At 37.7% G+C, this 17862-nt stretch overlaps 1 protein-coding gene across 10 annotated transcripts in view; it reads left to right on the top strand.

Annotated features, from left to right (window-relative positions):
• LOC131768113 (COP9 signalosome complex subunit 8-like) overlaps positions 1–17862 on the top strand; it is a 312045-nt gene that overhangs the window by 140837 nt on the left and 153346 nt on the right. For 5 of the 10 annotated variants that reach the window (XR_010836158.1, XR_010836162.1, XR_010836164.1 and 2 more), the window contains exons 5-8: positions 2749–2884; positions 3314–3395; positions 10275–10351; positions 15164–15189. The exons of 1 other annotated variant lie outside the window; for it this stretch is intronic. The gene's annotated coding sequence lies outside the window, so the exon portion shown is untranslated. The remainder of the gene's footprint in view (positions 1–2748; positions 2885–3313; positions 3396–10274; positions 10352–15163; positions 15190–17862) is intronic. 4 more of the 10 variants (XR_010836160.1, XR_010836159.1, XR_010836169.1 and 1 more) reach the window with 2 other exon arrangements.

Below are 17862 nucleotides of genomic sequence, written 5' to 3'. Positions count from 1 at the left end.
TTCATAACCTTTTTTTTTTTTTTTAGATTCCATATATATGTGTTAGCATTACAGTATTTGTTTTAGTTCATCATTAACTAAGGTCTTAACCTAAAATATGGTCAATGCCTTGCTTGATGCTGGGGGAGATTCAGGTGTATAAGCTATTCCTTTCTTGAAGCAGCTTAAAGTTTAACAAAGCTTAATGTTTTGTTAGAAAGACAAGACCTGCCTGTGAAGTAGCCTCAAGCACTAAAAATAGAATTTGTTAGAAATTTGGGGGTGTGTTCTGCAAAAAGTTTAGGTGACTGCAGGAGCAATGACAGCTAAAATGGTCTAGGAAGACTTCATGGGAAAAGTAGGAAGTGTAGTAAGTGTAGGACGGGAAAATTTCCCCAGATAGAGAGAAGCAATGGAAAGTATGCAAACTGCGAACAGGTATAGAGGCTAGGAAGGTAGTCAGCAGACAGAAAAAGTAATTTCCAGAATGCAAGGCTTGTGCCTCTTTTTAAATGATGGGCCATATTTTAGATCTAAATAGATGGAAGCAGTTTGAGGGGACAGTCCCTTCCACCTCTGCTCACTCACATGGATGTCCCTCTAACAGTTCTGAAGACGGAGGGATGAAGATACAAAGTTATGAAGGAGTTAAATGATAGCTACTGGTAATAAGTAGGACAAGACTTCACCTATTGACTGCACAGATGCCAAAAGCAGCCTCCCTTTTCACCAGTTACATTGTCTTCCTTTTTCCCACTAGCATCCAAATCAACCCTGATGGCAGCTCACAGCAGGTTTCCTGGTGAACAGTTCACGAAGATTAACTTTAGAGGTTTTAAACTTGATTGCATGTGAGTTGAAGAGACACTGGGTTTGAAAATCCATAAAATTGTTTTTCCATTACCCATGACATCAATTTAATACTGATTACAATTTAGTACCAAGGAATTTTTTTAAATCACATCATGAAAGCTGTCCCATTAAAAAACCCTCTGATGCTTCCCTGCCCTCAGCACTCCCTGTAAAAATGTGAAGAAAACATTTTGACCTGGAAATCAGGAATACACAAGCCAAACCGATATGCAGACCAAGGTAGGGCAACAGTATAATTTCGTCACTGTTTTCCTTTCTCCTTGCCTCGCTTACACACTTATTTTTTTTAAGTGGCTTTGCCAGTAAAGGGAAAGATGACCTAGAAATCATTTGGTGGTATTCCCAGTGACTGACCTTCCTGAAAAAGCCAGTAGGTGGGAACACCACAAAATGCTTAAAGGAGCATCTAATTCTGAAGGCATTTGGTCCTCCCCGAACCAGAAGTTTCCCTGACTCATCGGGGTAAAGATCAAACCTCTATCTTCCTTTCCATAGCAGATGTAGTCACAGAGGAAACTGGTTGGAACTAAACACCCAGATAGGATAAAAATTTTGATATTTTATGTAGCAAGGTAAGATCTTGAATATGGATGAATTCTTATGCTTTGTTTTCTATGCTGAAATCTCTATGGTTTTTGATGCCTGTAGTTCTCAACCTGGCTACACAAAAGAATCATCTGGCAACCTTTTTTTTTTTTTTTTTTTTTTTTTTGTGATATGCGGGCCTCTCACTGCTGTGGCCTCTCCCGTTGCGAAGCACAGGCTCCGGACGCGCAGGCCCAGCGGCCATGGCCCACGGGCCCACCCACTCCGCGGCACGTGGGATCCTCCCGGACCGGGGCGCGAACCCGCGTCCCCCGCATCGGCAGGCGGACTCCCAACCACTGCACCACCAGGGAAGCCCCTTGACTGTGCTTTTTTTTGCGGTACGCGGGCCTCTCACTGTTGTGGCCTCTCCCGTTGCGGAGCACAGGCTCCAGACGCGCAGGCTCAGCGGCCATGGCCCACGGGCCCACCCACTCCGCGGCACGTGGGATCTTCCCGGACCGGGGCACGAACCCGTGTCTCCTGCATCGGCAGGCGGACTCTCAACCACTGCGCCACCAGGGAAGCCCTCTGGCAACCTTTTTTAAAATGCTGACACCTGCACCTCACCCCAGACCAATTAAACTGGAAGCTCTGAGGCTGGAGCCCAGATGCTGTCAGAGGCACAAGTTTTCCAGGTGATTCCAAGGTTTAATCAGTGGTAATTACCTGTGTCTGCAGGTGCTCACTTGGTTTAAATGAGAATCTCTTGGTCTGGGTTGGCGGGTGAACATGAAAGTGTCCTTGTTTTGTGGCTGGAACAGAAAGCCAGGTGGAGTATTGGTAGAAGGATACCTGAGGTTGTGACTGGTCCCAGCACTCAGTCTAATTACAATCCTTGGACATCTGTACAATTTGAGGCTGTCATGCACCACCATTCTTTTTTTTTTGCGGTCCGCGGGCCTCTCACCACTGTGGCCTCTCCCGTTGCGGAGCACAGGCTCCGGACGCGCAGGCGCAGCGGCCACGGCTCATGGGCCCAGCCGCTCCGCGGCACGTGGGATCCTCCCGGACCGGGGCACGAACCCGCGTCCCCTGCATCGGCAGGCGGACTCTCCACCACTGCGCCGCCAGGGAAGCCCACCATTCTTTTTATATTTACTAGTTAGCATTCTATTCTCACAAAGAGTTTTCCCATCTACCGTATTTACCTATTTAGCTATTTGTTATCAGTATGACCTCAGAGATGCTTAATTTATTCCATAGGTTATAATCCACTGATGCTCGGATTGTCCCAGATTTGGCTCAAACTGGCTCCTGTGTCTCTGGGGACATGACCGCATCATTTTATTCTGACTTTCTTACTTTCAGTTACCACAAGATGTTCCAGATTCATCTTGAACCCTTCCTGCCCCAACCCTGGACTCAGCCATTCAGCCATTTCTCCAAGCCACCTATGTTCCTTCTAGTGGAAAATGATATTTAGAAACCAGGACCTGGAATCAAGGTTTGTTCACGGCAACTCTGGTGTCATCGCTTCTAAGGATAGATAGGTAGATAGATAGATAGATAGATAGATAGATAGATAGATAGATAGATAGATAGATAGATAGATAGATGGATGGATGGATGGATGGATGGATGGATGGATGGATAGATAGATAGATAGATAGATAGATAGATAGATAGATAGATAGATAGATAGATAGATAGATAGGCAGGCCACTCATGATGACTGTTCTCTTACTCTCTGTACATCCCCTACTCAACCAGTCCGGCTTCACCCACAGGACTAGCCAATCCTCTTAGTTATAGGGCTTAATCAGTAACTGCCTGTAGTGCTTGCCCCCTGCCCCAGCCGCTGGTTTCCCTGGTAACTGATGAGCCAACCAGAGGTCAGTTCCCGCTATAAATGGTGGCCTCCTCCCTCCTCTAGTAATGAGGCTTGCTGCATGTTCTGCGTGCAATCGGCCGCTTCACACAGAGGGGCACCACTCCAGGACCTTCGCTTCTGACACGTAAGTTACCCTGTTCAGTGAATCGTGGGCGATTCTGTCGCTGACTCCAAGCTCCTTCTTTGGTCTCGGGGCTGGGCAACTACAAGGCTTGCAGGCTTGTGGGGTGATCAGGAGTTTATATAAATTCCCTTAATTCCAATCCAACCCCGCATCTCATCCTACCTTACCTCCCTATCCATATTTGTATCTCCCTTATTTCACAGCAAGACCTTGACTCCCAGCACTCTCAGTATGTTTGCTAACTTTCTCAGTCCTACAATACAATCGTGTGCGTTTCAGAATTGCCATATTCACACCGCTATTTTAAAAAATCTTTAAAAGAAAAAGATTGTTTCCCAATTTTTTTTGCCCTTAAAACAGGGTATATAAATCAAGGTAATGGGTCCATTGTGATTATGTTATTTATTTGAAGTGCAGTTGGGCTCACTTGTTTCTACTTACATTCAGTTTTAGGATATTTTTCTCCCATGCTTATTGATTTAAGCTTATTTGTTGAATATACAATATATTAGTATGAGTCCAAAAGTCAAAACTCTAAAGTACAATAGTATACTCAGAGAAGTTTGCCTCCCTCCTGGATCCCTTTTACTCCTTTCCCCCATACTCCACCCCTTGAAGGTAAGCAATTCCATTCATTTCTAGTTTATACTTCCTGTGTTCTCTTTTGCAAAAGCAAATACACATTTTTATTTCCTTTTTTTAACCAAAAAGTAACATACTATATGTATAATTTTGTATTAAGTCTTTCTGAAGCGAAATTGGATGTAATTCTTATCTTTGTTCTTCCGTATGTAAGGAAGAACATCTAGCTTCTTTGAGGTTATAATTTTCTTTATCTTTGACTTTCTGTAGTTTGAAAATCATATGCCTAGGTGTAGTCTTTGTAGTATTTATCCTGTTAGGTGTTTTCTAAACTTCTTAGATCTGTGGTTTGGTGTCTGACATTAACTTAAGGGATTTTCAGTCATTATTTTAAATATTCTGTTTTCTCTTCTCCTTCTAGTATTCCCATTACACGTTACACATTTTGCAGTTTTCGCACAGTTTTTGGATATTCTGTATTCTCCTAGTCTTTATTCCCTTTGCTTTTTGGTTGTTGTGGGTTCTATTAATATATCCTCTAGCTCAGAGCTTCTTTCCTCAGCCATGTCCAATCTACTAATAAACCCATCAAAGGCATTCTTCATTTCTGTTACAGTGGGGTTTTTCTAACATTTCTTTTAGGCTCTTAGGATTTCCATCTCTCTGCTTACGTAGCCCATCTGTTCTTGAATACTGTCCACTTTATCCATTGGAGACCTTAGCATATTAAATTTTAAATTAATTTCAGTTGAATCTTTAAAGTTTTAAATTCCTGGTCTGATAATTCCAACATCCCTGCTGTGTCTGGTTCTGATGCTTGCTCTGTCTCCTCAAATTGTGTGTTTGGACTTCTCATGGGCCTTGCAATTTTTTGATAGCCAACAGTACGTACCAGGTAAAAGGAACTGCTGTGAATAAGCCTTCAGTAAAGTGATGATAAGTTGTAGGGAGGGGAAGAGTTCTATAGTCCTGTGACTAGGTCTCAGTCTTGTAGTGAGCCTATGCCTCTGGACTGTGCATTTCATAAGAGTTTCTCAGTCCCCGCCTCCCCCCACCGCGACCTTAGGTGGAACATAATGGCTAGAGCTACTAGAACTGGGTATTTCCCTTCTCCCTCCCCACCCCAGGTCAGTTAGGCTTTGATAATTCCCAGAAATTAGGCTCTGGTTAATTGGTTTCACCTGAGGGTGGGCCTTGTTAAGAAGAAAGTGCTCTGGTATATTGTAAAATGATTCCTTTTCCCCTTGCCTGCAGGAGGCTCAAGGGGATTTTTCTCCAATATTTACTGTGGGAAGCTGGTCAAGCTCCTGGAGGTAAATCTCACCATATTGTGGGGTCCCCCTAAGTTTTAACTCTGAGTTATCACACTGAGCTTCCAGCAGTTCACCAGTTATAGGTCAGGTTTTCTACCTCAGCACTGATTCCCTCACTGGTTTTCACACATGACTGTCTGCTCTGGGAAAGCTGTTGTGCCTGTATTTACCTGTCTCCCCAAACTTGGGGGCAGCAGGTTGTCCTGTGTCCTCACCTCTTATGGATTCCCAAGTAGAGTTCTTTATTTTTCAATCTATTCAGGCTTATACTTCTTATTAGGATGAAGTCATGACTCCAAGCTCCTTGCATGCAGAGCCTAAAACCAGGAGTCTATTGGTACTTTTTTAATGTACCAATATATCTTTGAAATCACTCTATCTCATAGAGATCTTTAATTTTTTAAAGCTGCACAGTATTCAAATATTTGTACCATATTTTATTCAACTTCCTGTGTTTGGGCATTTAGGTCATTTCCAGTATTTTGCAACTGTAAGTAATGGTACAATGAATAGCCTATTGTACATGTATCTTTTTATTATTAGAGGTGTGTCTCATGGCTATTGCCTGTATGAATGTCTGTGTCCCCCCAAAATTCACATGTTGTAATTCATGAGAATAGGACCCTTATGCATGGGATTTTTATTCTTAAAAGAAAACAAAGAGCTCTATAGCCCCTTCCACCAAGTGAGGGCATGAGAAGTCCATCTTCACACAACCATGCTGACACCTTGATCTTGGAGTACCAGTCTTCACTGATGTGAGAAAATAGAAATCTCTATTTATAAGCCATCCAGTCTGTGGTACTTTTTTTTAGCAGCCTTAACAGACTAAGATGGATACATTGCTAGAAGTGAGAGTGCTAGATTAAAGGGTAAATACATATGTACATGAGCTAGATATTGCCAAATTCCTCACCATAACAATGTATAAAACTAACTGGTCTCCCACATACTTACTGTCAGAGTATAATATCAAGATTTAAAATTTTTGCCAATCTGATGAATGAGAAATTGCTCAGTGGCGTTTTAATTTGCATTTCTCTTATTATGAATGGTTAAATATCTTTCTTGTGAATTGTCCAGGTTTTTTGCCCATATTTTCATAGTATTTTGGTCTTTTAAAATTTTCTTTGATTGATATTTACATACACATTAAATGCATAGACCTTGGTACATACCTCAATGAGTTTTCACAAATAGATACATCTGTATTATCACAACCCCAATCAAGACATGGAACATTTCTATCACAGAAAATGCTCCTTTCCAATGAATCCCCACATCCCATCGGCAAGAAATTTTGACTTAAATCATATTCTTTTTGATGTGATTGTACCATAAAATACCTAGGAATCAACCTATCTAAGGAGGCAAAAAGACCTGTACCCCTAAAACTGTAAGACACAAAGAAATTGAAGATAACACAAACAGATGGAAAGATACACTGTATTCTCGGACTGGAAGAATCAATATTGTTAAAATGACCATACTACCCAAAACAATCTAAAGATTCAATGCAGGGACTTTTCTGGTGGTGCAGTGGCTAAGAATCCACCTGCCAATGCAGGGGACACGCGTTCGATCCATGGTCCAGGAAGATCCTACATGCTGTGGAGCAACTGTGCCACAATTACTGAGCCTGCACTCTAGAGCCCATGAGGCACAACTACTGAGCCCACATGCCACAACTACTGAAGCCGGCATGCCTAAAGCCCGTGCTCTGCAACAAGAGAAGCCACCACAATAAGAAGCCTGTGCACCACAGCAAAGAGCAGCCTCCTCTCAACACAACTGGAGAAAGCCCGCACACAGCAACAAAGACCCAACACAGCCAAAAAATAAGTAAATAAAAAATTTTTAAAAAGGTTCAGTGCAATCCTTATCAAAACACCAAAGGCATTTTTCACAGAACTAGAACAAAAAATTTTAATTTGTATGGAAACAGAAAAGACCCCAAATAGCCAAAAGAATCTTGAAAGAAAAACAGAGCTGGAGGAATCAGGCTCCCTGGCTTCAGACTATACTGCAAAGCTACAGTAATCAAAACAGTATGGTACTGGCACAAAAACATAGATCAATGGAACAGGAAAGTCCAGAAATAAACCCAAATACTTAATTAATCTATGACAAGGGAGGCAAGAATATATGATGGAGAAAAGACAGTCTCTTCAATAAGTGGTGCTGGGAAAACTGTAAAGCTACATGTAACAGAATGAAATTAAAACATTCTCTACACCATATACAAAAATAAACTCAAAATGGATTAAAGACCTAAATGTGAAGACTGGATACTATAAAACTCTTAGAAGAAAGCATAGGCAGAACATTCTTTGACATAAATCCAGCAATATTTTTTTGGATCTGTCTCCTAAAGTAAAGGAAATAAAAGCAAAAATAAACAAATGGGACCTAATTAAACTCAAAAGCTTTTGCACAACAAAGGGAACCATAAACAAAATGAAAAGACAACCTACTGAATGGGAGAAAATATTTGCAAATTATATGACCAATAAGGGATTAATCTCCAAAATGTAAACAACTTATACAACTCAACATCAAACAAACAACCCAATTTAAAAATAGGCAGAAGAACTAAATAGACATTTTTCTAAAAAGGAAATACATATGGCCAACAGGCACATGAAAAGATGCTCAACCTCACTAATCAGGGAAGTGCGTATCAAAACCACAATGAGACATCACCTCACACCTGTCAGAATGGCCATCATCAAAAATAACACAAATAACAAATGTTAACAAGAATGTGGAGAAAAGGGAGCCCTCATACACTGTTGGTGGGAATGTAAATTGCTGCAGCAACTATGGAAAACAGTATGGAGGTTTCGCAAAAAACTAGAACTGCCATGTGACCCAGCAACTTCACTCCTGGGTACATATCAAAATCAAAGCAAAACAAAAGAAAAAAAAACACTCATTGGAAAAGGTAGATGCATGCCAATGTTCATAGCAGCATTATTTACAATTGCCAAGATATGGAAACAACCTAAGTATTCATTAATGGATGAATGGATAAAATTGTGACACACACACACATATATACACACAATGGAATACTACTCAGCCATAAAAAAGAATGAAATTTTGCCATTTGTAGCAACATGGATGGACTTGGAGAGCATTATGCTAACTGAAATAAGTCAGAGAAAATATCATACTATATGATATCACATATATGTGGAATCTAAAAAATACAACAAACTAGTAAATATAGCAAAAAAGAAGCAGACTCACAGATATAGAAAACTAGTGGTTACCAATGGGGAGGGGAGGGCATAAACTATGGGGTGTAAGATAGGCTCAAGGATTTACTGTACAACCTGGGGAACATAGCCAATATTTTATGATAACTGTAAATGGAAAGTAACCTTTAAAAACTGTATAAAATTTTTTTTAATTAACTCATATGGTACATATTTTGCATATAAGTGCTGTTGCTCAAAACATTTTTGAGACGCATCCACACTGGTACTTATACAGCTAGTCCTTGAACAATGCCAGGAGTTAAGGGTGCAGAACCTCTGTGCAGTTGAAAAGCCATGTATAACTTAATAGCCTGCCCTCAATGTATGGGGTTCCTCCATATCTGTGGTTCTGCATGTGATCCAATTAACTATGGATCCTGTAGTACTGTAGTATTTAGTAACAAAGAAAATGCACATGTCAATGGACCTGTACAGTTCAGGCCCATATTTTTCAAGGGTCAATTGTATAAGTCATTCATTCCTTTTATTTTTTAGCGCATGACTCACTAGCATTCATCGCATTCACATTGTTGTGCAACCACCACTTCTATTTATATAGTTCTAAAACATTTTCATCACCCCAAAAGGAAACTCCATATCCATTAAATAGTCATTGCCTGTTCTCTCCTAACCCCAGCCCCTGACAACCACTAAGATGCATTCTATCTCTATAGATTTACTTATTCTGGACACTTCATATAAATGAAATCATACAACATGTGCCCTTGTGTCTGATTTCATTAGCATGAGTTTTGAGATTCATCTGCCTTGTAGCATATATCAGTACTTCATTCCTTTGTGGCCGACTAATACCTCATTTCATATATGTATCACATTTTGTTTATACGTTCATTGGTTGATGGACATTTGTTTCTACCTTTTTGCTCCTTTGAATAGCACTGCTATGAGTATTTGTGTACAGGTATTTGATTACCTGTTGCTAGTTCTTCTGGGCATATACCTAGGAGTGAAATTGGTAGGATAATTCTGTATTTTAACTTCTTGAGAAATCACCAAACTGCTTTCCACAGAGGCTGCATTATTTTACATTCACACTAGCAATGTACAAGAATTTCAGTTTTTCCACATCCTTGCCAACAAGTATTCATTCCTACTTACTGCTGTTAGCATTCCACTACATAAATGTTACAATTTGTTTATTCATTTTCTTAATGGACATTTGGGATATTGGGGTGTTATAAAGATACTCTGGATGTCCTTGTACAAGTCTGTCTGTGGACATGTTTTCACTTCTCTTTGATAAATACCTAAGAGTGGAAGTGCTGAGTCATAAGATATATGTATGTTTAATATTATAAAAAATTTCCAAAGTTCCCTGAAAAGGTTGTACCATTTTACAGTCCTATCAGGAACGTATGATAGTTCTCAATGCTTCATACAGTGGCCTACATTTAGGGTTGTCTGTATTTTTAATTTTGTCCAGTCTAGTTGGTTTGGAATGTTACCTCTGGTATTGCATTGTGGCTTTAAAATCTCTTTCTCCAAAGACAAACAATATGGAGCACCTATTCTTCTACATAGTGGTCATTTGTATATCTTTTGTAAAGTGTCAGTTCAGGTTTTGTCCATTTTTAATTGGTTGCTTGACTCTTTGTTATCTATTTGTAAAAGTTCTTTATATTTAAGTATTTCTTGAATATACATATTGCAAAAATATTTTCCAGGTTGGTGGATTTCCTCTTCATTTGCTTTCTTTTTAGGTTACAAGTTGTTTTATTTGGGGATCTTAACTAAGGACTATAGCCTGGGAAACAGCCTCTCAGGTAGCTGTGAAGAGGTAAGAGAGGAGCCAGGAAATAAAGGAGTTTTTTTGCTGAATAAAAAGCATGTAATTGAAATCAAAAGATTATTGCTAATCACAGAGAACAGATATCTCAAGTTAATGATTTTAAGTGCTTTTCTATGTATGGGAAGTTACCAGAGCCTGGGCTCATTGAAATAGGCATGATCTAGGGCCAGTATCCAAAGCAGAGAATGCTTTGTTTTTCTTCATCCTGAATTCCCCTCGGGGCACACTGTCAGTGGCTAATGGTTGTAGAATTGGAAAGAGTGGCAACATTATTTGTTTACTAGAACAGCAGGCAACCTTCCCAGTCCATATTCCCTGTTGGTCATAAATTCAACAAAAGTCTGGGAAGCATTTCATGACCAATTTATCCCATGGTGCTAGGAAGTTTTATTTCTAAGTCAGAGGAAGATTCCGTCTGACTTAGAGTTGCACTATTACACTGTTAACAATTCTATGTAGAGTTATAGAGCTGCACTATTACAATTCTATATAGAGTTATATATGTGATCAATTGCCTCAAGGCATTTAACCATCATTAATTTTGTCAAAGGCCTGGTTATACATTGAGTAATGCAAGAGATAACAATCTTATAAAGTAAACAGAATATAAGTAATAGAGCTAGTAACATTAGTAAGGTTATAGTACAGCAGAGAGACACAAAGCATAAACAGTTTGAAAACAACAGAGAACAAATTAAAACAATGATTAGTACAACTAGTCATAATCTGGATCACAACAAACCATCAAGTCCAGAGGGGAGGCGACTGAAGAAGACGAATTCTGGAGGGATCGGGTAGAGAAAAAAAATAAATGTTTAATCTTTTTTTACAAAGGTTTACTTTATCAACTTGTAAGTCATTGTGTAAGAGGAAAGGTTTTCTGGAAAACAAAGATTAAAAGCCAGTAATACTTCTGACAAGAAGTCATAAAAGTATAAATCATATTTATCAGCTCATTTAGTCCCATGTAATTAATTCCTGTTGATCAGGATGAAGCCATCAGGTTTTCCCCTACAGTTTTATTATTTCTTACCCAGTTCAGTGGTATGATCTAAAAGTCATCAGAAAGCTTGTTTGTAAGGTCCTTTTTATGAATCTCTTTAAAGATCTTCATTTCGTAAAAGCATCAGAGTAAAACAGTGACTGTCTATAAATGACAACTTAAAATGGCATGGTTTATGATCTTATTACAATGCAACGGACAAGAAACTTGGTTATTTCTGTGACATAGAACATTTTTAGATAACTAGAAATATGATTACATTATACTAGGACATAGCAGAGTTTTAGGAATTCGTATAATTTTTGGAGCATCTGTATTAATGACATTTACCTATACAGTATAACCAAAGAAGGTTTATCACTAGTTATTTCACAATATTTCCCATGTAATTTAACATACCAAATAAACCTAATTAGTTTAATATATCTCTTTGGGATCTTTCAGGGGCCTTTAAAAATATCCCAAAGTTAGCTAGAGGTCAAAATAACTTTATCTAAAATTTGACTTGGAAGTTTGTCAAGAATATCCCAAAGGTTTTAAAACACTTGGTCAAATAGGATCAGAAGTTACTCTGAAACAATGCTTAATATTCAAACAAAGTGACAATAAAAGATCTTAAAGTTAAATACAGAAACTTCTAATAGATTAATTAAAAGGAAAAGAAACTTTACAATTGGTTATCAAAAACAGATCAATAAGAAAACTTTGTTCTCTTAACACAGACAGAACCATATTTTAGTTTTGTACCAGCCTACTCTTAATTCTAAAATTGATTTATTCAATTAAATTTTATTTTAATCTTAGCCAGTCCTGACCATGCATAAAACTCTTCTTGGGGCTCCTTGCCCTCAAACATTCCATAACTTTTTTTTCACTTTCATGTTTCATCGTATGCTTTCCCTTTCTCTCTCCAGGATAAAATTACTTTCTTTTACCTAACAAAATATTTTCATTCCTTATACCTTTTTTCTCTTCATACAAAGGTGTTTTCCTTATTAATTTTAGTAGTCTTAATTACATATATTAATTAGAATTCTTTTTGAAAACTTAATTTCTAGTGAAAACTAAAAAGTAAGCAATTATAAACTGTCCTTTACATTAATTAGCATTCTGTAGATTGACAAAATTATAAATACTACTTATGATTTTTAAAAACGTGCTCTTTATTAAAAATGTTAGTCCAAACATTTTTATTAATAGTCCTAAATATCTTTAGTTTCTCTGTGAAAAGAAGCCTATTTTCAGTGTTAATGTTTCAGTATCTTAATTTGTAAATGATCTTGGTATTTAATGAATTTTCATCATTTAACTTAGCAAAACTAAAATTTCAAGTTACCAAAACTCTGGAGAAAGTATGTTTCAGTGGACATACCACAAAATATAATTATTTAAAGAGTTCACCTAAAGCCCTTACCCCATCTATCTAATTCACTTGTTCCTAACAATTACGTTCAATTACGTTTGACTGCCCATGAAAACTTTGAGATATTAGACTGTCAGCCATCATCCGAGGCTATTTTTCTCGCTGATAAATTTTATAAGAGATAATAGGGGCTTATCTGACTTTTAGTAAAATAAACATAGGTGCAGTAACAGTAAGACATGGCTATATGAATTAAACCAACAACTTAAACTTTAATTCTGAATATTAATTAATATTGAATATTTCCCAGATCATGTGAACTTGACATTCATTTGGGTTAGTTTCTGTCACACTTAGAAGCATTTAATTTGTAAGTGCTTACTTTTAAGTCAATTAAGTAGAGCTCTTATATAAATTTAATTTTGATAATACTATCTGGAGCTAGAGACATGTATGTATAATGTACACACAGACATACAAACCGATATAACTAGAGATCTCATGGCTTCACTTGAAAAATTAGTCATGAATCGGGTATTACAGTATAAACTTAGTAGTTTATAAATAAGTTGGAATAAGTTAAATTTATTTGCTCAGATGACTAAGGCTTTTTACTGTCTGTGGGAAAGACTTAAGATTTGTATTTGTCCTGGATTAAATCTTTAAGCAGGCTGTGAATTAGATTTTGGGTGAGGGAGCCTTTCCAGCAGCTTGAGGTTTTTTGGGGTTTTTTTTCTTAACATTTTTATTGGAGTATAAGGTGCCAAGATCAAGCTCTCAAACAGAGAGAGAAAAAAAAGCCTAAGAAGATCATGTAGAACATTTACATATCAGAGACACAGGGAGAGAAATACAAGTTCCTCCTAGAAGGGGTTTTGTTCCTTTAAGATCAGGGTTTTGAAAAGATGTTTTATCACGCCAGATTTTTCTAGCTGCACAGGCAAAAAAAAATTCAAATGTCAGAAGAACCCCAATTTGGCCGTTTTTAGGTTGAGATTTCCTTTAATTTCCAATTAAGCAAGTACTTGTAAGTATAAATTCTGTATGTACATAATAAAATCTTCCTTCCCAGTATCTCTCAACTTGGGTAATACACTCAGTGTCTTTCAACTGAGCGAAATCTTACCGGTGTTTTTCAACTTGGGTAACCCAGGTACCTGTTTTTGAAACTAAGCTCAAGGAAATCATAGTCCTCACAGAGAGGAGCTTTTTCACCACCGAATAAAATTTAGGGCCATTAGTCAAAAAAGGGAGATCCAAAACCCAGGAGAGATCCAAATTCGTCTGGACTCTCCAAGGAGGCGGACAAGCACAAGATGCCTCTGCTGGTGGCAAAGGCCTGGGTCCTCACAGAATTCGGGTGAAGGAGAGAAGTCTGGTCTGGGTCCCTTCATGGTCACCAGAACTGCTGACTAAAGAAAAACACACCTACCTTTTCGTTTTCTTAACCGTGTCTTTTAATAAGTAGAAGTTTTCAGTTTTGAAGTTCAAATTTTTATTTTTTATTACTAGTGCTTTTCCTCTTCTATTGAAAAATCTTTACCTACCCAAATTTTGTGAAGATATTCTTATGGTTTTTAGAAGCTTTTTCAATTTTGTTCACCTCAATTTTATTTTTGAGTATGGTATAAGGCAGTGTTGATATACTTTTTCATAAAATTATACATTTATTCCAGCACCATTTGTTGAAAAGACTTTCTTTTCCCCTTTTTAGTGGTCTTGGTGCCTTTGGGAGAAATCAAATGACCACATACATATGGGTCTATTTTTGGACTCTGTGTTCTATTGATCTTTGTCTATCTACCTATCCTTATACCAATAACTAGTTGTCTCGAGTACTACAGCCTAATAGTATCTTGAAATTAGATAAAGTGAAGCCTCTAACATTGCTCTTCTTTTACAAGATTGTTTTGACTATTCTAGGTACTTTGATTTCCCTTACAAATTTTGATTCAGTTTCTCAGTTTCTACATTTAAAAAAACTACTGTTATTTTGGTTGACATTACATTCAATCTATACTTAAATTGGGGGAGAATTCATAACTTAATATTGAATTTTCAATTCATGAATACTGTATATCTTCCCATTTATTTAGGTCTTTAATTTTTTTCAACAATGTGTTTTAGTTTTCAGTGTTGAGGTCTTGCATATATTTTAAGTTTATTCCTGAGAATTCTGTTTTTAATGCTTTTTCAATGGAATTGTGATTTTCCTTTCCAATTATTTACTACTAACACATAGAAATAAAATTGGTTTTTAATATTGATCTTCTATACTGTATTCCTCCTAAATTCATTTATTAGTCCTAGCAGTTGTTTTGTAGGCTCCTTAGGATTTTCTACGTAAACAATGCTTACTCCTGTGAATAAAAAGTTTTAATTTTTATCTGATCTTTGTGACTTTTATTTGTTTATTCTTGTCTTTTTGCACTAGGTAGTTCCTCAAGTGCAAAAGAAATGGTAAGAGCAAACATTCTCTTCTTGTTCCCAAACTTAGGGGGAAAGTGTTGAGTTTCACTACTAAGCATGATGCTAGCTCTTGGGTTTCAGTGGGTATTCTTTATCAGATTGGGAAAATTCCTTTCTATTCTTCATTTGCTAAGAGTTTTTAACCATGAATGGGTGTTGAATACTATGTTTTTTCTGCATCTATTGAAATGATTATATGTTTTTCTCCCATATTTATTTTCTTAATATGGTGAACTATATTGATTAACATTAGAATCTTAAATAAATCCTTTCGGGCTTCCCTGGTGGTGCAGTGGTTGAGAGTCCGCCTGCCGATGCAGGGGACACGGGTTCGAGCCCCGGTCCGGGAAGATCCCACATGCTGCGGAGCGGCTGGGCCTGTGAGCCGTGGCCGCTGAGCCTGTGCGTCCGGAGCCTGTGCTCGGCAATGGGAGAGGCCACAACAGTGAGAGGCCCGCATACTGCAAAAAATATAATAAATCCTTTCATTCCTTAGAAAAATTTGATCACTGTGTGTGTATTGCAGGATTCTACTTGCTGATATTTTGTTCAGGAGTTCTGTGTCTATATGATGGGGGATATTGAACTATTTTATTTACTGGTAATATTTTTGTCTAATTTTGGCATCAGGGTAATGATGGCCTCAGAATGATATAAGTACTCCCTTCATCTCTATTTTCTGAAAAAAATTTTGTATAAATTTGTAATATTTATTAAACTACTAGACTGTACTAGTTAAACAATCTGGGCATTTTATTTGTGAGAAGGTTTTTTGATAATTCAATGTATCTGAACAAATATGGGACCATTCACATTTTTTATGTCTTATGTTAGTTTGGTCAATGGAATTTTCAAGAAATGTTTCCATTTCATCACAGTTGTCAAACTTTACTGTTTTAAAGCAATTCATAATATTCCTTTTCAGATTATAACAGCCCTCTCAAGAATTTCTGCAGCTTTTATAAATATATAACATATAATTAGAGCATAGTACAGTAATATTTATGTGTTCGTTTTTTATTTCCACAATTAAACTGTAGGCTTCCTAAGAAAATAGACTATTTTGAATCTTCCTTCAACCTACACTCTATTAATTAAGGAAAAAGGCAAGCGTGTTAACCTTAGAGGAGACAGAGCATCCTTAATACTTTAGAACACTTAGCCTATCGATGTGGAACAGAGATGTTAAAAGAAGGTCAAGGCAGATGAACTGACTAAAAAGAAGGAAATCATGTCCCACGCTACCACATGCATGAACCTCAAGGACGTTATGCTGAGCAAGACAAACCAGTCGCAAAAAGACAGATACTGTATGATTCCACTTATAGGAAGTATTGAAAGTAATCAAAATCATAGAAAGTGGAAAAGTGATTATCAAGGACTGGGGAGAGTGGGGAGGGAGGATTAGTGTTTAGTGGGTGTGTTCAGAGTTTTAGTTTTGCAAGATGAAGAAGTTCTAGATTATTGCACAACAACGTGAATAGACAACACTAAAAATGGTTAGATGTTACATTTGGTATATGTGTTTTTTACCACCATTTTTTACGAAAAGGTCAGGAAAGAGCAGAGAAAAACAATTTGGAGCTGAGCCTTGAAAGGTAAATAAGAGTTTGCTGGGAAGACAAAGTAAGGGGTGAGAGAATATCTAGACAGAGGGAGTAGCAGGGACAAAAGTATAGAGAAAGGAAAGAGCTTGATAGTATTAGATGGAAAGTTCTGTATCAGCTGTGGGGATTGTGGTGTCAGAGATGACAGAACAAAGATCTAGGAAAGGCCTCCATGTGGTGCGATGTCTGTGAGCTTTGGAGGAGAGGAAGCCTAAGAAAAGCCTCTTATGCCACCTCCGCCACAAGTTTGCCTAAAAATAACTCTGAATCATTCCTCGTTTGAGGAAATCATACCAGCACAATCGTCAATATTTTCAATAATATTCTTGTCACCCCCTGGTCCTGTTCAGAGAGGAACTGATTTGACCTAGAGCTCTTCATCGAGAAAATGCTAATTTGTACTCTGTTATCCTTAGCAGTCTTGATCATCTAGCCTCTCCGTGGAGATCATTAACATAGCATCAAACAATCCATTATAAAGCATTATAATTCTGAACATTCTTTAAACAAACCAAAAGGATCTTTAGAAGAATCCAAAACCCCCTAGCCTTTAGACAAAGATTTGACTCTCCCCAGGAAATAACTGACTAAGGGTGCCAGGTGATAAAACTGGAGCCCAAGATAGTTTATAAGGTCATGAAAACCTGTTGGTATGATCTCTCCTTCCATTTTCCTTTTTCCTTCTTTATCCATTTCCTGACATTCTCTAACTTTTTAATAAGACAAATGACCAGGCTGTATCCTAGATTTATTACATATGTATTATCCATCAGCATTTCAGTGGTAGGAGCCAGTCCCAGACATTTCCTGACACCTGAAGTCCAGCCAAGTAATGATTTCTCTACTTCCTCCTTGCTCACCTGTGATTAGAGGAGCAGTTGTATCACATGCTAGGAATAATCAATAAACTAGATGGTTACCAGCCCTTTAGTTCTGCAGTGATGAAACTGGTCCAAAAAGAGAAATTGATTGAAGTTCCCTGGGTGAGAGGCAGGATATGATGCCAGCACTACAACATCAGTGTCTACTTTGCCTTTCTCGTTGGGCCTCTGGAAGT

This window comes from Kogia breviceps, chromosome 13 (genome assembly GCF_026419965.1).
Source record: "Kogia breviceps isolate mKogBre1 chromosome 13, mKogBre1 haplotype 1, whole genome shotgun sequence".
Lineage (NCBI taxonomy): Eukaryota > Metazoa > Chordata > Mammalia > Artiodactyla > Physeteridae > Kogia > Kogia breviceps.
This window is presented reverse-complemented; position numbering and strand designations above follow the sequence as displayed.